The 21,962-nt window shown below is 36.8% G+C and overlaps 1 protein-coding gene across 5 annotated transcripts in view; it reads left to right on the top strand.

Annotated features, from left to right (window-relative positions):
- The window catches only part of Kdm6a (lysine (K)-specific demethylase 6A), a 195,483-nt gene that overhangs the window by 77,966 nt on the left and 95,555 nt on the right, over positions 1-21,962 (top strand). The gene's annotated exons all lie outside the window — the stretch shown is intronic.

Below are 21,962 nucleotides of genomic sequence, written 5' to 3'. Positions count from 1 at the left end.
GGCAAGCGCAAGGTCGTGAGTTTGGTTCCCGGTACCGGAGAAAAACCAAAAAAAAAAAAAAAAAAAAGAAAGAAGCTTTCTTTTGTTGTGTAGATACCTGTTAAATTTATTTGTTCAGTGGCGTGGTTCAACTCATATATTTCTCTGTTGGTAGTTTTGTCAGTAGATCTATTTGTGACAGTGGGGTATTGCAGTCTTCCATTATAACTGTTGATTTTTATCTGATCTTTTATATCCAATAGTGTTTGTTTTATGAAGTTAATTGGACCAGTGTTGGGTGCATGCGTATTTTTAATTGTTATCTCTTCTGTTTAATTATTTGCTCAACCAATGTGTAGTAACCTTTTTTAAACTCTGATCAGTTTTGCCTTGTCACCCACTTTATCTGAAAAGTAGGGTAGCTACTCTGCTTGTTTTCAGGCTTCTGTTGCATGGGATGTTGTTTTCCATCCTTTGAATTTTAGTCTGTAAAGTTCTTTTTAGATTAAATGTTTTTTTTCTTGTATACAGCATACTTTTGGGTTTTGTTTTTGATTCAGTCTGCCAAATTGTGTCTTTTTATTGGGGAGTTTAGAACATTCACATTGAGAGTTACTCTGCAAGGTATTGACCTATTCCTGTCATTGCATAATTTTCTTGTTGCTGGGGGACCCCTGCCCCAGTTATTTTTCCTTTTGCTTAACTGCCCACCCTACTTGGTGTATTCTTTCAATGAGACTTTTTGGCATTATTGCTTTTATTGTCTCTTTCTAAAATACCTTTGAGAATATTTTGGACTGCTGGTTTGGTAGTCATGAAATTTCCTCAGGTGTTCTTTGTCATGGAAGCATCTTGTTTCTCCCTTAATTTTGAAAGGTAGCTTTGTAGGATATATTAGTCTTGAGCTGGAAGTTGTTTTCTATGAGGGCTTCAATCATTTCAGTCCAGTATCTCCTGACCTTTTAAGATCTGTGTTGAGACATGTGCCATAATTCCAGTGGGTTTAACTTTATAAGTGTTTTGTTGGTTTTCACTAATAATGTTTAACATTCTGTCTCTGTGTTGGTCTTTTGGGATTTTGATTATGACGTGTTATGGAGGAGTTCTTTTTTTGATCATGGCTCTTTGGGCTTCTATATACCTTTTTTATGTGTGTGTGCTAAATTCTTTCCCCATATTTGGAAAGCTTTTTGGTATTATTTCTGTAAACAGATTTTTTATGACATCTGTGCTATCTTCTGAATTTTCACTATTTCTAGTTAATCTTAGATTAGTCTTCTTCTGATCATCTAGCAGCTATTGCATCCATTTTCTATGTTTTCTTGTTGTTTATAAGCTATCTCTGAGTATATGATCACTTCCATCAGCTCTTATTTTTTTAGTTCTGAAACTGTTCTCACATTGGTTACTTCTGGTGCTGGTACTTTGAATAGAAATTTTTATCTCCTGGATTTGTTTGGTACATTTTCATGGACTCTGATTCTTTACTAACCTGACCATTCCTTTTTATATTGTTTTGTTTAGCTAAGCTAGATTTTCATTAGTGTCTTTTGTAAGCTCACTCATTTCATTTATTAAGTCCATTATCTGTTGAGTTACATCATCCTCGATCTCACCAAGCACCTTGTTGATTTGATTTTTAATCTCTTCCTTTATTATTTTGTATAATTCAGCTGTTTGGCTTTAGATTTCCTCCCATCAGTGCCCCATGGGTCAGCTTGAGGGGAGTTGGGAGTGTTTGGGAGACATTTTATTGCCTTGTTTTCTCATGTTTCTAGAGAGTGTGTGTGTGTGTGTACGCGTATACGCGTATGTGTGCTTGCAGGGATTTATACATTGATTATAGTGGAGTTTGTTTTTAATATGGAGATCTCTTTAGTTAGTGTCTGCTTTCCAGTGATGGACTCTGAGTGTAGCTAACTATAAGTCATTGCCTGTGTCCCAAGATCCCACCACGTTTGTTAATTTGGGGAGGGTAGGATGGAGCACATTTCCCCAGTACAGTACTCAGTTTTCCAGAAATGAACCATAGTATTGTCAGTGACACAAAAGCAAATCAGATACTGGCATACAATAAAAAGCAGTTGTCAGTAACAACCATGTTACTCTGGCAAGGACAACAAAATCAGCAACAATAACAGAGTTAATCTGGATATTGATATACCATAATAATCAATAAATGCTACTACTGTACTAACCTTAATAAAAAAGAAATAAGTAGTTATAATGACACAGACAAACTGAATAATGATATATAGTAAATATCTACTTAATGCATACCACTCATTATACCACCATTAACAATATAAAAGAATTCAAAAGCAGCAGAATTAATATCTAATGGTCAATAAAGCTTAATAGTCATACTAGTAAAGATGGGATGGTGAGGAAAGGGAAAATGAAAAAGGTAAATTTGAAAGCTCAAGAAAAGAAAGATGAAAAAGGAGAGAAAAGTGAGATGTGTAGGATCCTATTAAGGAATAAAGGAAAATTAATAGAAGTAGATAAAAGTAATAAAAGAAGAAAAATGAAAAACAAAATAAATAAAAAGAATAAAAAAAGAAACAATAAGCCACCCCAAAGCCCAGAAAGCATTGAAGAAAAGAGAAATGAGTCTAAAAAAATTCTCCTGGGTTTCTGAGTGAATGGTTTCTTTCCAGGGTCTGCAGTATTGGAATCTACCCACTATGGAGGAGGAATAGTGAGTTACTCATAAGACCTATTTTTTGAGACAGGGTCTAGTTAGTAGTTCAGGCTGGCTCTGAATTTACTGTGCATCCCAGGCTGGCCTCACACTTATGGTGATCCTTTCTCAGCCTCTAGAGCACTGAGATTACAGGCATGTGCCACCATCCCTGGCCTGTTTTGTTTCCATACTCACTTTTTTGTATGTGAATGCTGAATCCTGCCTTGCCTTTCCTGTTGGGTGTGGTCGGTCAGTGGTGTCCACTCTAATGGTATATTCACTCCAGCCAATTTCTGTTTCCTCTGTGCATCCTAAGTAGTGGCTTTCTCCTCTTAGCTTTCTGGCCATTGGCTGTGGGTTTGTAAGGTGCTCCTTCTGCTCCAGAGGCCCTTCTGTTTGTACACCCCAGGCTGTGGGAACTGTCCAGGTTGACCTATATCTTTTATGTTGGTAAAGCGAACAGACCACTGAATTCTGTGTTAGGTGTAGGCAGTAGGGTGGGTGTGGATCAAGACACAGTCCACTGGACCCAGGGCCAGAACTTTCAGACCCAGCCTTCTTCAGAAACCACAAGACTGGGCTGGTTTCTTATGTCAGAGTGCATGGTCCCTGTGTCCTTCTCAGCCTCAGTTTAAACTTTTTAGTGGCCTGAGCCCTGTCCACAACTGTCTCTTGTGGCTGTCTCCCACTCAGTCACTGTGGTCGGGTGACCCCAGAAACCCTAAGGTGTAGTTTTGTAGCTCAGTCTTTTTGGGGAGCAGGACTGAGACAGGGTCTCATATGTAGTTCAGGTTGGTTTTGAACTCACTGTGTAGCCATGGCAGTTCTCTTCCCTCAGCCTCTCAAGTGCTGTGATTATAGGTGTACCCTGCCACACTTGGCTCAGTCTTAAACAGTTAACCCATTCCTCAAATGACTCCTGAGATGGTAGGTTTTACTCTGGATTTCATCTTCAACTCTAGCCTGACATGCAGAAGTCACTTTTGGAGTAATGCCTCACATTATTTTTGTAGTTATGGTAACTGTGGGCTTTTGAGGCTAGTTCTGCTGGCCTGGTGTGTTGTTTTTCTTTGGAGTTGCTGACCCTCTCTGAGCTTATGTTAGTGGAGACAGGTTTCTCTTCCTGGGAGCAAGGCTGAACTTTCCAGACTGCTTTGTTCTTTTCTCTGCATTTTGTTCAGTTTCTTTAGCTTCTCTGTAGTTTCTAGTTTTTTTCTGTCAGTTACCTCCCTCTTCCTGGAGATCTACTTCTTTCCTTTTTTCACCAAGCTGATTTCTAGGTGTCTCAGTTCAAGATGCCAGAGAGCATATATTTTGCTGCTGTGGTTTACTCTGCCATGTTTAATATCCAAGGATTAAAAATCTTTTTTTGTACATTGATTATTTATCAGTATAATTTTTTTTTTCTGTTTAACACTAAATTGTGGTTAATTTATTAATTTACAAACCTTTTATAATGACTTTGGTAGAGTTGTGTTAAAATTTTTGTCTGGGCTACTCCCCACTGCTGAAGTGGATCAAGTGTTAGAAGACTTCAAAGGCTATAAAGACTAATGTATATCTCTTTTTAATATGCTGGTTATAAAGAATTTTTGTCCTTAAAACAGATTTTTTTTTTTTTTTTTGTACTGGGAATTGAACTCATGACCTCAGGCTTGCCAGACAAGCACCTATGCCACTGAGTTATATCCCCAGCCCCAAAACGGATTTGTTAAAAGGGTCTTTACTTTTTGATTTAATATGTGATTGAAAATTTTAAGGCAGTGTGGTTTTTATTTTTTAATCCGTTTTGAAATTTGTGCTGGACTTTTATTTTCTAATTGTGCCTAATTAGTGAGGGTTTCTCCTATACAGTTTTAATTTTTTTCTTAATGTCACAGTGATGTGGGTTAATGTCTATAGGTGAGAGATGCTGAGGAGAGGATAATTATTATAATGGAAAAATTCAGGGTTCTCCTAATTCAAATTCATATTTCTAATTTAGAAATACATTGAGTATTCAAATATAACAATCTTGAACTGCTTTATAACATGAAAATAATTAGAACTTAATGTGAAGACAGAATTCTAATAAATATTTCAGCAAGCTTAATGCATAAAAATGGGGGTGGATGAACTTTTTGTGTGAAGAAAGGCAAAAGAGACAAAGAGAATAAGATCTTTTATAGAAAATGTAGGAAGATTAAAAATCAGTATTTTGGGGAAATAATAAAGGTAAGGTCTTTTTACCTTTTACAGTTTAGAAAACAATACAACCTATGTATCATTAATCTATTTACTTTATGGGCCAGGCATGCTATATTCAGATGGTTCAGGAAGTCTTCCAGTTAGCACAGATAAATGGTGGACAGACCAGTATCATATGTGTTCATCTTATGAGCGTTATGTGACTTTTCCATTATATTACTTATGCCAGTCACTGACTGACTTTTGTATTCATTGACAAGGGTTTTGTTGGCAATATTTAAATGAGTATGGTAACTCCTGTCCTTCCTTGTTCTTGTGAGGGAGACACAAATAGGTGTAGTAAGTTTTTGGTAAGTGGTATAGTAAAATTATGGAGGGATAAGCAGTAAGGTAGAAATGTGTTTCTTTGCTAGGGGTATGGGAAAAATCTCTGTGGGATGAGGAAAGATTCTATAGAGAAGATGAAATTTGAGGGAAGGATTGACTGGAATTTCTAAATGCAAAAGCTGGTAAGACTTGAAGAGGAGAACTAAGCCTGCACATAGAAGTACAGTAGAAGTTTAGGGAGCACTCAACTTTTGGGTCTAGAGCAGAGGTCCACAAACTTTTTTTAAAAAAGGTAAAATGCAGACATTCCTCATTTGATACTGAGTTCCATTTCTGCAAAGAAGTTGTTAAATGAACTAGTAACTAAGTGAGGAATTGTATGTACTATGTACATTACAATATTCAGAACAAAGAAATGATCAAAGAAAACTGCATCTTGATGACTTTTTTGCATAACATATATAGTACTGTACTGTAGAACATAAAATCACAGTACTATACAGTACAATCAGCAAAAATTACAGTACTGTTTAAACAAGGTGTACTCTACAAAAAAAGACATTTAGGCTTTATAAACAAGATACATAGAACTGTACAGAAAAAAATTGGGTCATAAGTCCAAACAGTGCATCTTATCATACATCCAAACAATTGTTAAACAAGTGAGTCTTTAAATGAAGAATATCTATAGTAAATATTTTAGGTTTGGGGCATCAACAGGCAAAATCAGCTACTATAGTTTCTTAGTATAAATATCATTTTTAGTTTCCTTGCCTTAAAGACAATATTTGAAAGTGGCCAGAGTTTGTGAAATTCTGGTTTTAAGCTTGGGTTGGGCCTCAAAATGGGGAGAAGGAAGGTAAGGTAAGGACCTAGTATAAATGGGTTTGCAAGAAATAGCACAGATCTGCAGGCTTAGATTTGTCACTTTGCCTAGAATATAGTCAAATACTATAGTCTGGAAATCAGTCACAAAATTAAATATATATAGCAGAATTACCTCTAGGGATTTGATTGGAATTGCAATGATTTGTGCTTTTAAAAAGTGTCATTTTAAAGAAGTTAATATCTTTTTTCCATAAAGTTTTATGATTTTTCCATAAAGTTCTTGTGTACCTTATAATGTGCTTTTTGTATACTTTTATTGATATTATAAATTAATTTCATTTTTAAATTGCAACTTTACTTTTCCTGACTTGCTTATTAGTTTAGGAGTATGGGAACATTTCTGAGGAGAAAGATTTCATAGATAAGATGAAATACGAAGGAAGAATGAATTGATTTGGATTTATACATAGGCTATCTGACTTTTGTAATAAATGATAATTTTGTTTCCTTTATCAGTATTGTAGGTGTCTTAGTTACTTTTCTTATTGCTGAGACAAAATACCCAATACTCAAAGTTATAGGAAGAAGGGTTTATTTTGGCTCACAATTTGTAGAGTTTCAGTTCTAGTTGGGTAGCTCCAAGGTAGAGTGGCGTGGTAGGAGGGGTATTGCAAAAGAGAAACTGTTCATGGCAGTCAGAAGGCAGGAAGGCAGCAAAACAGTGAAGTGGCAAGGAAGCAGCAGCAGCTGGCCTGTCTTCTTCTGTCCCTTTATGTTGTATCCAGGCTAGCCACACTTTGTGGTTAGAGCTTAGACCCAGGGTGGGCCTTCCTGTTATCCACACCCAGAGCTATGCTAAACCAATCAGTGGACTAATTTAGTAATCACACACCCTTAACCCCAGCATCATATGTTTAATATCAGTATTACTCTCTGATGCACTATACATCTAGCCACCTCTGAAAAGCCTGACTGCATGAGGCTTTGAGGGGATATCTAGACACAAGCCCTATAACAGTAACTATCTTATAACATGTGTTTGGAATGTTCTAATCTTTTGTTTTCTAAAATAATGAAGAGTAATCTTACAGAAATTATTCCTTGAATATTTGAGAAAACGGAGCTTTTACACTAGCTGGGCTTGATTTCTTTGGGAAGAGTGTATATTACTAATTTTATTAGTTACCAGTTAACTGCTGACTTTGTGTCTCTGCTACATTTGTCTGTAGTTTTACACATCTACAGTTGTATGTGTAGGTTATGTTCTTGATTCTATTTCTCATATGTATTTGTGCCTTTTCTTTCTTGCTTCAAGCAAATGTTCATCAGTTTTATTAGTGATTTCAAAGAATAAAATTTTGGCATTGTTTACTGTCTACAGTGTTGTTTATCTTATTTTTTTTTTTTTTTTTTTTTTTTTTTTGGTTTTTCTCCGGTACCGGGAACCGAACTCATGACCTTGCGCTTGCCAGGCAGGCGCTTTTGCCGCTGAGCTAAATCCCCAGCCCCTATCTTATTTTTAATAATAGCTCCTGCTGTTTTTTGTTCTTTCTTTTGGTTTATTCTTTTACATGTAGTTTTATCCCTTGATATTTGTGGGGGTTGGTTTCAGGACACTCCCCCCACTCCCCCATGCAAGATCATCTCCCAGTGTAGTCTAGGCTGGTCTTGAACTCACTGTGTAGCCCAGACTGGCCTCGAACTCGTGATGATCCTCTTGCCCCAGCCTCCTGAGTGCTGGGATTATAGGTATGTGCCACCATGCCTGGCTCCAGGACTCTTCTTTCTCATGGCAAAATCTGAGGGTGCTCAAGTCCCTTATATAAAAGGACATAATATTTGCATATAATCTATGCATATCTTCCTATATACTTTAAAGCATCTCTAGATTACATATAATACCTAACAGAAAAGTTGTTGCACTATAGGGAATAATGAGTAAGCTTGTACATCTTAGTAAAGATGTAATTTTCCTTCCCCAAATATTTTTGATCCTTGGTTGGTTTAATTGTCAGATGTAGAAGCTATGGATAAAGAGGGCCAACTCTGTATACATGGACTGCATATTTGTAGAAAAATTTACTTAGTTGACTATAACATGTTCTCTATAGTTCTTTTCTATAGACCACCATCTAGCCTTTAGATGTCTTTTTTAGGAAGGTCTCCCTAGATATTGAATCTTTTTTGCTTGTTTGTTTGCTTTTGTTCTTTTTACTGGCTGAAAGAGACTGGCTTAGTTGTCTTATAGAATGTCCTATTTTCTGGATTTGTTTTATTGCCATTGTTTAGTTTATTTCTCTAACCCCTCTGTGTCTTTGAACTAAAAGTTAACAGTTAACTATTTGCTTAATGGTTTTTAATGTCTTTCTGGCTTAGTTTGCATCAGGGCTTATAAGAATTATTGTAATATTTCCTCTCATATATTCATTTCCTTCCTGGAAAGATTTCAAGGTAAATTACAGATATTTTCGTCACCTACAAAAATGAACAAGGGTTTATTTTATTCACTTAGAGATGCTGCACATATTTTCTTAGTTTAATTTCTCAGAATAAGATACCTATTTATTTAGGCAAGGTCATGTTATGTGGTCCAGGCTTGCCTCAAATTTGCAATTTTCCTGCCTCGGCCTCTTGAATGCTAGGATTATAGGTGTCTGTCGCTATGCCAGGCTCATACTCTATCATTTTAAATTTCCAAGCCAACTGGTAGCCATGATGTAGTTGGTGGTACATACTCAACTTGGTTTTTTCTCTTGGGGTTACTAGATAGCCATATTCTGTTGTTTCAGTACACATTGTTTGAGAACCATTTGAGGGAAGAATACAAGTGTTGGTTGCTTGTTGGTCAGCTTTCTGTCATTGAGACCAAATAAGTGAGAAAAACAACTTAGAGGAGGAAAGATTTATTTTGGCTCTTACTTTTTTTTTTTGGTACCGGGAATCAAACTTAGAACCTTGTGCTTGCCAGGCAGGCATTTGTACTGCTGAGCTTTATATATATTCCTAGCCCTTGGCTCTTACGTTTCCTCTGACTTCTTTTAAGAGATCTATTCTTTGTCAGGTGGGACGTGGTGGTGCACATCTGTAATCCCAGCACTCGGGAGACTGAGGCAGGAGGATCTCTGAGAGTTCCAGGCCAGTCTAGAACTACATAGCAGAAACCCTGTCTCTAAAAAAAAAAAAAAAAATCTATTCTTTGTCTTTTGCAACTTTTCTTTTGCATTCAGCTTTCTGGATCTGGTTCTTGTTCTTTTCAGCCTGAGATAATTTTTAGCTACTACATCTTTAAATATTGCCTATTTTCCCGTTTCAGTTTTTGACCTGTACAGCTGGTTTTCCATATACAATAGATTGCTATTCTTAGCTTCACTTTCATGATTTCCATCTCTGTATCTTTGTGTATAGTGTTCTCTATTTTAGTTCATTAATTCTCCAGCTATAATTAATGTGAAATAACTCTTTCCCCTTTCCACCACAGAGGTAAGGTATTGTTTGTTTTGTTGTTGTTGTTGTTTTGCTTTGTTTTTTGGTTTCCCTATGGATAGAAATGTGTTTGAGTTTATCATTTTATTAAACGTGTCCTACATTTAATGTAGTAAAGGCTCTAGGTTTTAGGATATCTTACTGGCTTTTGATACTTGTTTATCTTATATTTGTTCAGCCTTTTTCTTTTTGTTGCCAGCTCAGCCACTCACTTATAAAGATAGGTAGCATTTTTAATAGTTCTGTATCAAGAAGGTTTTCCAAATATATTTTATTTGCCAGTTTATCATATATTTGGAAATGGAATGCATGGGGGCCTGTTATTATACCATAATTTAAGGGAATGTGAATGAAAATATTGGTGCACTTTTCAAAAATTCTTTGTGCTTTAAATATAAAATAAAAGGTATAAATACATATAAAAGGTTTTAGATGACATTTGGCAATGTGTACTATAAGCGTGAAATGTTAATACTGTTTGACCTACATAGTAATTCTACCTGTAGAAATTACACTTAAAGACATGATGTAGTTTATGTGAGTGATATATTAAACAGGGTATAGATTCCATGCATTACAGAGACTTAAATTATAGCCTAAAACAAGATTGTTTATCATCTCTCATAGTTCCTAGGTAGAAATTCTAGTAGTAGCATAGAAACTTTATCCTATGATGTTATTTAGGGACCCAGGTTCTGTTTGTTTGTTCACTGTCCATAGTGTGTTGCCCTTTGCATGGTCTAAGGTACTCTTACAGCTGGTGGTACACTCTAAGAACCTGGTCAGTGTAAGAGAAACCAGAAGGCAAAAGCCCTTTTTTGGGATATGTGTCACACATCCTCCCACGCTTATCTCATGGTGAGAAATTAGTAATATGAATACTCCTAGCCATAAGGGCAGCCACAAAGTGTCTTTATTTTGTCTGATCATGAGAATCATTAGGATAGAAAACAGTAAGAGAAGCTACTCATGTTGTTGCAAAATAAATTATATTAGTAATACAAATTAGCACACATGTCATTGGTAAGTAAGGAAAACATGTCTATATGCCATGGGAATCTTACTGGTTCACTTAATTTGTTCCCTAGGAAGTATGATTATAAATGTCAGTTGAAAAGAAGAAAAGCTTTCAGCCAACCTGCTGCACTGGCGGTAGTCAGGCATATTCAGTCCGTGGCTCATAGGCTGCTTGCCCTTTTTTCTTTTTGTTACAATAAGAACTGTAAGAAAGTAAAGGCAGTTTTGTTATTTACATACATAAACTATATTATATATTGTATTTGTGGCTCAAGACTATTCCTTTTCACTCAGTATGACCCAAGCAAGCCAAAATGTTGGGCATACCTCTAAAGAAAATTAAAGATCACCACCTTTATCTAGGGCTCCTCTTCAAAAATGGATTTTTCTAGTCTTATACTACTGTCAGTTATTTTCATTGTTTCAGCACCATCCAGCTCTGCTCTAATTAAAGGGTGTTCATATTCTAAGTTTATTATTTTATAAATTATTAATGACAACTTTTATAAACTACAACCATGTCAGACGTCCTGCTTGAGTGGTTTAGGCTGTCGTTAGGTACTAGTTAGTATTTTTGAAGTCTCTGGTTATGATGTTGCATAACTTTTGAGTAGTTTATAACATTTTCATTTTTCTGGGGCTGGGGATTTAGCTCAGCGGCACAGTGCCTGCCCAGCAAGCACAAGGTCGTGAGTTCGATTCCCGGTACCAGAAAAAAAACCCAAAAACAAACAAACAAACAAACAAAAATTTTCATTTTTCCTTTTAGGTTGTGTTATGTATCATGTATGTCCTTTGCATAATTACCATGTGCTAATTTTCTTGACAGATGCATTGTATTTTAAGTATTGTACATATAAAAATTACTAGTTGCTCAGAAGAATCCTAAGAAACATACTACTTTCCATTTTATAAAGACGATGAAATTGAGACCCAGTTCATTTAATGTGTTTCATGAATTTTTATAGTAAGTGAGACTGGGAGTCTTAACTCAAACCTGATGTTCTCTGTAGCCTCACTTAATGATTCCTGTCAATACTACACATGTTTTGGAAGCAAAAGTTCTGCTTTGGTGGTGTAACTTTGGGTTTGATGCATATAATGAACCGTTTCGTTGCATATGCTAGGAAAAACCATTTAATTATCCAAAAAGTAGTTTAGATTATACTACACAAATAATTCAGTATAAATCAAATCAGCAAAGGGTCAAATTCTTTGATGAAAACATCTGTAGTAGGTTATTAAAGATTGTAAGAGGGCTAGTGATATAGCTCAGCAGCACAAGTGCCTGCCTGGCAAGCGCAAGGTCCTGAGTTCAATTCCTGGTACTGGGAAAAAAAAAAAAAGATTGTAAGATGGCAGTTTATTCAGCATCAAACTTTTACAAGTTATTTAATATGGATCAAAAGATAACTTGGCTTGTATTTGTCGTTACATGATCATATTCTACAGGAGGAGATAAATAGCATATCTGTCATAGACATGGGTATTCATTTAGAACACTATCGAAAAACAGTTCTCCTTGGGTTTGGGAACATGTTAGCTAGTACTTGTGGAAGGAAGAAAGATGTGAGCATTGTGTTTAAAGGTGGATTGGAATTTGCCATTGAGGAAGTGAGTATAGTATAAGATGGCAATGGCTTTTTTAGACAAGAAATCGAACATAGTTAAAGTCATAGAAATGTTCAAGAGCCTGATTTATTCATGATCTGCATGTTATTGACTGAAGTGGTGGCTATGAAAATGGAGCGAGAGTTGCAAAATGAAAGCCTTTAGAAGTCATGCTAGGTTTTATGGACTATTCAGAAAAGTTTAAAATAGAAAGTGTCATGCTTGAGTGTTTGAAAACTCATTGGTAAAATGATTGAAAAGGGAAATGAAGAGAGAGGCTGGGATTTGGGAGACAAGTTAGAAAACAGTTGACATAGTCCAGGTAGATAAAGTTGAGGTTAGTCATAATGTAGAGAAGAGAGTAGGAATGAAGAAGGGGGTAAATTCAAAGGTTTTTAGATTGTAAAATGAACATTTTTTTCCCCCTGATATTGGGGAACCCAGAGCCTTTGCACTGAATCATTCATTCATTCATTAATTCATTCTACTTTGAGACAGGGTCTCACTAAGGTATTAAATTGCCTTTGCTTGCAGGGCTCAAACTTGTGATGCTCCTGCCTCAGTCTCCCAGAGTGGTAGGATTACAGACAGGTGTGTGCCACTACACAGCACTGTAAATGAGCTTTGGGACTAGAACGAGCATGATCTACTGGTTGGGAGGAGATGACAGGAGAAAATAGAACTTTTTTTTTTGGCTTTGTCAACTGGTAAGAATGTTAGACAGTGGTCTATAATCCCGAGTATCATATAAAGCATCATACTCCTGTTCAGTGTAAGCTTGGTGTAGTTTTAGATATTCATAGGCTGTATAGCTGGTGAAGGTAACTAGAAGGCTTTTGAAAATTCATGTCTGGAGAGCTTGGAATGCCTTCACAAGTGTTACTGGAACTTTGGGGGAAGATCCCTGCTCCAGGGTTCCCAACAGTTGAGGCTGTGTCACCTGTGTCACCATAATGTCAGTCAAGGAGATGAACAGCGGTAAAGGGCAAGAAAGGAGCTTTAATCAGCATGGCTATATTGAGAAGCACAGATGTAGAGGTTCAAGATCTATCTTGGAGGGACTCACAGAAATGTTGGGGTTTTATTGAAAAGAACAAAGGCAAGGACTGGGTGTTTTTGTAGCTGGACAGTTTACATAGCTAGCAGTGTAGGTAACCTTGGTCAAGTCCTGGTATTGTTGATGGGTATTTTAGGACTGGCTCTTTGAGGTCATGGGAGAACATTTTTGCTTGAGGGAGCAGTTAAGTTCCCATTGGGAGATGTCATCTCTGGAGAGGGCAGCCTTAGCTCGTGCCATGGGGTAATTGTTCCAGCTTTGGTTGGGGATGTGACCTCATCACGTGGTGGACTGCAAGGCTCTGCTTTTCCTGGAATACAAGTTGGTAGCAGGTTTAGGACAATAGCTTGAGACTTCCAGGCATTGTTCCAGGGGGTTGTAGAACTAGAAATTGCAAAAACTGGTAATTGGATGTCCCTGCAGGTCCCACAAACTATTTTAGTTTGTTTTATCTCAGTGTCCTCAGTCTTAAAGGGAGATAAGCTAGGCAAGGCAAATTTAGGACTAATAAACTCCATAAATGTTTCTTAAGTGATTAAGGTGCCTGTGTGCAGAGCTGAGCAGGGATCTGTCCCAAAGTTTAAAGAAGCTTTCATATTAGTTTTATTCACATTCTTTTCATCCCACCTCCCCTCCTTTTGTCTGAGAAACTGTGCCTTCTTACTAGTGCTGCCTACTACAGCACACTCTTAGAGTAAAGGTCTAAATTCTTATTCTTCAGAAACAAAACACATAAATCACAGTTAAGTACAAAATACCTCTATCCCCAAATGGGGGTGTCCGTGTTCTGATCTTAAACTTATTGGTACTCTACTGTGGTCTGTAAAACTTGTTTTCCTTTAAAATCTTCATGTGTTTATTACTGCCATGTCATTTCTTGCCTAATTTGATTTTTATGCAGGGTTGGTACTTGGTCACTGTTAGCTAGAAATAATTTTTCCTCTTCCAAAATTGGGTCTATGACGATCAGTGGAACAAATTAGAAAATGCAGAAAAAACTCCAGACATACTCAGCTGCCTTATCATTGATAGAGGTGCCAAACACATTCACTGGAAGAAAGATAGCCTCTTTAATAAATGGTGCTGGAAAAACCGGCTCTGCATATGCTGAAGATTAAAATTGGACTCATATCTTTCACCATGCACTAAACTAAATTGGAAATGGATCAGAGATCTAAATATTAAAACAGAAACATAATCTGCTGGAACATAGAATAGATAAAACTCTTGAAGACGCTGGTGTAGGCAAAGACTTTATGAATAAAATCTAATCGCACAGGAGCTATCACAAAACATCAACGGCTGGGTTTGCTTCTTATTAAAAACCTTTTGCGCAGCATGAGAAACCACTGACAAAGTGAAGAGGTAGCCCACAATGTGGGAAAAAATGTTTGCCAGCTGTTCCTCAGACAAAGGATTACTATCTAGAACATACAAAGAACTCAAAAGAAAATCAAACCCCCAAATTTAAAGACCCAATTCTAAAATGGGCGTCTGAGAAGGACACACACTTGTCAGATGAAGAAATACAAACAGCAAGTAAATATATGAAGAAAAGTTCAACATCACTGGTCATTTGAAAGGTACAAATTAAAACAACACTGAGATTCCATCTCACTCCAGAAAGAATGGCTATTATCAACAAATCAACCAGTAACAAATACCAGCAGGAGTGTGGGGAAAAGGAACCCTTCTACACTGTTAGTGCCAGTGTAGACTGGTACAGCCACTGTGGAAATCAGTATGGACATTCCTCAAAAAACTAGGATTGGAGGTCCCATTTGACCCAGCTATTTCCCTTCTGGATATCTTCCCAGAAGAATTAAAAACGTCATACCACACTGATATATGTGCACCCATGCTTTTAGCAGCACAATTTGTAATAGCTAGATCTTGGAAACAACCCAAATGCCCGTTATGGATAAAAGAGATGTGGTCTTTTTATACAGTGGAGTGCTACTCAGCCATAAAGAAGGATAAACTGGAAACTTTTATAGGTAAATGAATGCAATTTGAGGTCATACTCATAAGTGAAATAAACCAGATGCACATGTGTAAACATAATATTGTCTCCCTAGTGTGAAAAGGTGAGAGAGTAAATAAGATCCAAAATGTACAATAGATATTGTAGAATGGGAAGAAATTTTAAAAGGAAAGAGAAACCGGGATGGGGGGACAGAGCAAAGAAGGAAGGGAAAAGGGGGGAGGAAATACATATATATATATGTATATATCTCTCTATATAAGATGAGGTAGTTATACTACTAATTTCTCTTAGTTCATTGAAAAGAAAGGTTTATGCTAATATTGTTTGGACAATTAAATGCCTATATCTTGTACGCCAAGTAGCTAATTTAAAGATAACAGTATGCAATGTATTAACCATTGTTACCTTCCTGTTATCTTGTTTTGAAATTTTTTTTCTGCTTTAAAATAAAAAAAAAAGGGTCTAGTAATTGGGGACCTATAAATTAATGGCAATTGACAGGTTAACGGGAAAAAAGGGAAAGTGTATTTGTCCTGCATTTGAGTTGTTTTGATGAGTAACTAGCTAGAGATAAATGTCTTATATTTATTTAAGTGGAGTTTTAGGTTTACAGCAAAATTGAAAAGACAAAAGATTTCTTGTATAACCTCTACTTCCACACATATATAACCTTCCCTATTATCAACATCCCACAATGGAGTGGTACATTTGTACATCAGTGAACCTAGGTGACACGTCATTATCACCCAAAGTCTACAATTTTCATTTGGGTTCATTCTTGGTGTTGTACAGTCCGTTGTTTTAGATAAATGTATAAAGACATGTTTCATTGATTATAGTAGTATAGGAGTATTATCACTGCCCTAAAAATCTTCTGTGTTCATCTTGTTCATCTCTTCCTTCGTTGGCAGCTGGTGATCCTTTTTTTTTCCTTTTCCTTTTGGACTTTCTGATGCTAAAGGACAGCTGATTTCCCACTTCTCAATGCTAAGGATCAGTGTTATCCCAAACTAGAAACTCCCTAGAAAGGAGTGTGTGTGTGTGTGTGTGTGTGTGTGTGTGTGTGTGTGTGTGAATTTAGGTAACTGCTGATTGTTTAGATATTTTCAAGTTAAAGTAATGTTCATGTCCTATTGATAACTGTTGATCCTCTCAGCATTCTAATAACTATGACACACTAACAGAAGGAGGAAGAAAAGAGACATTTATATAATGAAAACAGCAGCTTTTCTAGAAACCCCTTGGTATAAATCTGCTTATCTCAGTGACTGGAATTGTGTCATATCACCATATATTTTTTTTACTGTGAGTGGGCAGAAGAAAATGGGAAATGGTTAGCCAACCAATAAGTAGCTTTCATCAGGTTTCATTAATCTGAGCAAATTTCATAGGGAGTGTCAAATATAAAGTTGTCAGTTTTTTTTGTTTCATCATGTGTTCTGATGTTCACTGTCTGTGTAGTTTATCACTCCTTTTCCAATCCACCTTTGCACACGTATGTTCATAAAAACAGAAATGGAACCCTCAATATCCTGTCCTTCAGTTTAGAAATAGTGTGGGGAAACTGAGAACCCGAGGAACAGCAATGCCTTCCCCCAATTTCTTACTATTTTATTTTTTTAAATACACCTTTCTCCTGTGGGCTAGAAAGATGAAACTTCTTATGCCTTAACTTCAGATTCCTGCGGAGTGCTACCTTCCCACATCTAGAAACTCCCTAGAAAGGAGTGAACATTCAGGAATTTGTCTTAAGAGCTCTGTGAAAATACTCCTGTGGATTCTGGTATTGATGAACTACTCATGTAATGAACTGCATCTTTATTCTAATAGCCACTAAAAACTGATAGTAATCTTATCAAGTTATAAGCCCCCCCCTTTGGGTTTTTGAGACAGGGCCTCGCTGTGTAATTGAGACTGGCCTCGAACTTGTGGTGATCCTCCTGCCTCAGCCTCTTGAGTTCTAGAATTACAGGTGTGCATCACCATGCCTGGTTTTAAGTTATAATTTCTTAATTTGCCATTATAACACCTACTATAATGTAGTCTAGGTCAGAGGTTGCCAACCTTCTGTAAAGAGCCAAATGATAACTATTTTAGACTTTGATATTTGTTACAACTACTTAGCTATTGTAGCTGGAAAAAGCCTTAGATGATAAGCAAATGAGCAAATGATGGGTGTTTCATAGGTTGTTGGCCTTCAGGTAGTTACTTTTACCTAAGGATTTACCTTGAGGCAGGAGTACAGTAGGCCTCCTTTTTCTGCAGTTTTACTTTCCATGATTTCTAATACCCACTTGTCAACTGTAGTCTGCAAATGATATTTGGAGAATTTCAAATATAAACAGTTGATAAGGTTTAAATTGTATGCTGTTCTGATAATGTGATGAAATCTTGTACCATGCCCTTCCATCCTGCCAGGCCAGGAATGTGAATCATCCCTTTGTCCAGTGTATCCACATTTTATATGCTGTTAGTCACGTAATAGTTCTCTGGTTAATAGGTCAACTGTCTTGTTATCACATTGCTTATGTTTATGTAACTATTACTTTACTAAAAAAATGGCCCCACAACCTAAGAGTAGTGATGCTGGCAATTTGGGTATGTCAAAGAGGAGCCATATAGGGCTTCTTTAAACAAAGAAGTGGAAGTTCTCAATTTGTGATGTGTGATAAGAACACATCCTCTATCTGTGAAATTGTGGAAAAAAAAATTCATATATCTTTGCTCTTATACCTCAAACTACAGAAGTTATAGCTATTGTGCATGGTAGTTAATGTGGATATGACACTAAATTTGTGGATGGGAGGACATGATTAGAAAATAGTTTTCTGATTGATGACGACATGTTACGCCAGAAAAGCGTTGGGTTTGTGTGAAGACTTTGGCAAGGGACACCTGGAAAGAGTGACACCAAGCCATTTACTGCAAGCAAGGGATGGTTACACAGGTTGAGAATAAATTTGGACTGCAAAATATAAAAATTCCTGGAAAGGCTGTATCTGCTCATGATAAAACTGCTGCCACATTTCGAGTAAAGTTGATGAAGGAGTAAAGGATATTGTTCAAAGCAAGTCTTCATTTGTGTTCCATGAACCTACATTTATTAAAATGCAAAGGAGACATCAAGGCATAAAACACAGAAGGCTGGATTAACTTTGGTACTCAGGCAATGCTGCAGGGCATATGATAAATCTAGGTGTGTGTATCTATGTACATGATGAAGAACTGCCATACTCTAAGAATAAAAATTACATTTCGAGGGAGAGCAAGTCCATTCACATGGGCATATTGCTGTAATTGTTTTACTGATTATTAGTTATTGCTGCTTTTACCATGCCTAATTTATAAATTAACTTTATCATAGGTCTGTATAGGAAAAAACAATATATATAGAGTTCAGTACTATCCTGTTTCAGGTGTCTACTGTCGGGATCTTGGAACCTACCACCCGTGGATGGGGGGGGGGCTGTTGTATATCTTATAAGTAATATATTTCCCAGAAAACTACTCCCCTAACTTCTCAAAATAGATTGAAGATTGCATCAAATTTAAATACATTGCCATATCACTGTCTTTACTTAGGTCAACCTTTTACATAGCCCATGTTTTTCAATGGGGATGCCATTAACATTTTTGGTGAGATAGTATATTAGTATTTTGCCAGGGAATACATGTATTTCAGGGTATAATATATAGTAGTTCATACCGTTTTCAAAGATGTGTAATATCTTGGCTTAAGTGTCTTATTTTTCCCTACTTCATGTCATTCAGATATACTTTCATGTACTATACTAAATCTTCCTAGACCTTATTATACTTCATTAACTGTTGTAGGTTGGCATATATGTCACTATTTGGTATTGATTTCATGATCTTTTGTCATTAGATTATAAACTTATTGAGGATAGGGATTTTTGTCTGTTTTGTTTATTACTATAGAGGAGGAAAAATACCTCTTCCTTGTACTCCACTTAGATTTTTGGCTGGGGCTTCTGTAATAAAAGACAGATTAGTAAGAGAAAAGCATATGAATTTATTGAAGTTTTCCATGACATAGTAGCCTTCATAAGGAAATAAAGACATAAAGAAACACTTAAATCTGAGTGTTTTTATGCTAGGTTTGATGGAAAGTAGAAAGTCTTCCAGTGTGCCAAGATACTATATGATGTGACTAGATAGGGGAAAACTAAGCAAGGCCTGCTCTGATTTTTCTTTGTCCCTTCATCTTCAGAGTGGCAGGATACCTCTAAACTGAGGGTCTTTATGGCTCTACTCAGGGGAGAAGTGTGTGAAGAAGGTTTGAAAATCATTCCTGCACATTCTGTTTCTTAGATTCCTTTAGTTTACATGGTCAGTATGGCAAGATGCCATATTGTGGGGTTATGTGTGAACCTTGTCACTGCTACCTACCTGCATAGTACCTGTAAGTCTGGCATGACTCAGTAGGTGCTCAGTATATGTTAAATCACTTTGTTGTTACTGAAAAGTGAGACTTAGCTTAGTTAGTAGATAGGGGCTGTGTTAGCTTTCTATCACTGTGACAAAGTACTTGAGAAAATAAACTTATAGGAGGAAAAATTTATTTTGGCTTGTGGTTTCACAAGTTTCAGTCCATGGTTGGCTGCCTTCATTATTTCTGGGCCCATAGTAAGGCTGTACATCATGATAGAAGGGCATGGTAAAGCATAGCTGCTCAACTCATGGTGACCAGGAAGTGTTTGTGGCATCCCAGTCTCTTCAAAGGCAAACTTCGAATAACCTGCTTCCTCCACCTAGGCCCCATTCCTAAAGTTACCAATAGTGCCACCTCCCAGTAATGCCAACCAGCTAGAGACTAAGTTTTCAGTGCACAAGCCTTTGGGGGACATTTCAGATCCACATTATAACAGGAGCCATGCCTTACACTAATACTGGGCAACCAAGAGAACTGAGCAAACTTGGATATAAATATTGGATTTGAAACTTAACAAATTTTGGGGAGTCTTTTATTCTGAAGCATGCTGTACTGTGTGATAACAGCATACAGGGCTTGGCATCCCTGTCTATGTGGCATGTTTGCTTATTTAAGTAGAATTTAGTTGATACACAAATAACAAAAATGTAGTAGTAGTTAAGAGTGAGCTCTGGAGGCTGATGTAGATTTAATTCCTGTGTTGTCTGCTACTTAGTACCTGTCTCCTTGAACAAGTTGCTTACTTAACTCTTGATCTTCAGTTTTTTCATTCTGTAAATGAAGTGCTTTACCACCTCATAGGGTTGTTAGAATCCTTTGAAATAGTCGATATGACTACTTTGTGCAAAACTAAGTTCCTATTATTACAAAATAATGTCGTATGACAAATTGTGCTAAGACCAAATTTAGAGATTGGAAAGATCATTTCTGGTTTGAGGTGGGACAAACAACCAAATTTCATGGGGGAAGGTGGCATTTAAGTAGAACTTGGATAATTGATAGAATTTATAGGGTTGCAGGGATGGGACAAGATTTTCTAGAGTTAGAAAGATGACGTATGAAGTATGAAGATGTCACCTGAAAGTAGAAATACCCCTCAGGAATCTCATATTTTCATTCTACCCACTCCACCTTCTCTGGGTGGTTTGTTTCTTATTGTTTACTAAAGCCTTGCTTCATTTCTTTCCATCTTCCTCTACTCCCTCCCAAGAGAACAGTTGTCTTTCTAGTCTCGATTTTCTAGGTAGAACAGTTTATGACTCTGAATTAACTGCTACTGCATTTTGAGTATTTGTGCTTCTCCTCTGTGTCCTCGAACGCATGCTTCTTGAGAGTAGGGGAAGAATATTTTGTTTGGTTTGGCTTATTCAGCCCGAGTATTGTCCCTGAAACCAAGTAAATGTTCAGATTATACCAGGAATGGAATAGTAAATGAATGCTCCTGATTAAAAACAGTTCTAACTAAACTAAAAAGAATTAAATACAGATTTTTCAATGGATGTTGTCTAAGACCTTGGTGACTTCCTGAATTTGTGAATACTCCTATCACGTGTAATGTTCTTATTTGAAAAAATTGGGGGTAATGACTTAACTAAATTACCATAATTATTACATTTTATAATGTACATAAGTGTTTCTGGGAAGGTACTTAGAATTCAAAGGAAATGCATAATTGTAGGATAAATTTTGTAAAAAATTGATTTGCTGCAAAATGTCACCCAACTGTTTATATTTGGGCTTTAAACATCAGTGATTACATTTCTCAAATCAGTGACTGACAGAAAGCAGTTCTATGATAAGTGCCCTCGTCCCCATATACCTAGGGCAAGATGACTGCCAGGGAATATTCCACACTGTCTGATAGAGATGCCCCACAGGATTGAGTCCGAGTTGCCCCCCAGCCACAGTCAGCCTAATGATACATCCTTTATTGGTTTCCTTTCTTTCCTGCTTTGCTTCTCCACTCTCTTCTGGATGTTTCTTGGGGTAACTTCCCTAATAAACTCCTACTAGTAAAACCTTGTCTCAGTGTCTAGTTCGACCTAAAACAATGTCATACTACCCAAGACAGTATGGCAAGAAACATTTTAATTTAATAATAGTTTAAAATATCAGATGTTTTAGAAATCAGAAATTTTTTATGTAAAATTTAGAATTTTAGAGAAATTTGTTCACAAGGATCAGTGCAGAACTTTTACCTTTATTTTTGAAAGCTTTACTTTTAGAGAAGATTTATAGATTTACAATACAGATATTCAGATCCTCCCTCCCTGCCTGTCTCCCTCCCTGCCTCCCTGCCTCCCTGCCTCCCTGCCTCCCTGCCTCCCTGCCTCCCTGACTCCCTGCC

The sequence above is a fragment of the Chinchilla lanigera genome, unplaced genomic scaffold (genome assembly GCF_000276665.1).
Source record: "Chinchilla lanigera isolate Chin_1 unplaced genomic scaffold, ChiLan1.0 scaffold00115, whole genome shotgun sequence".
Lineage (NCBI taxonomy): Eukaryota > Metazoa > Chordata > Mammalia > Rodentia > Chinchillidae > Chinchilla > Chinchilla lanigera.
This window is presented reverse-complemented; position numbering and strand designations above follow the sequence as displayed.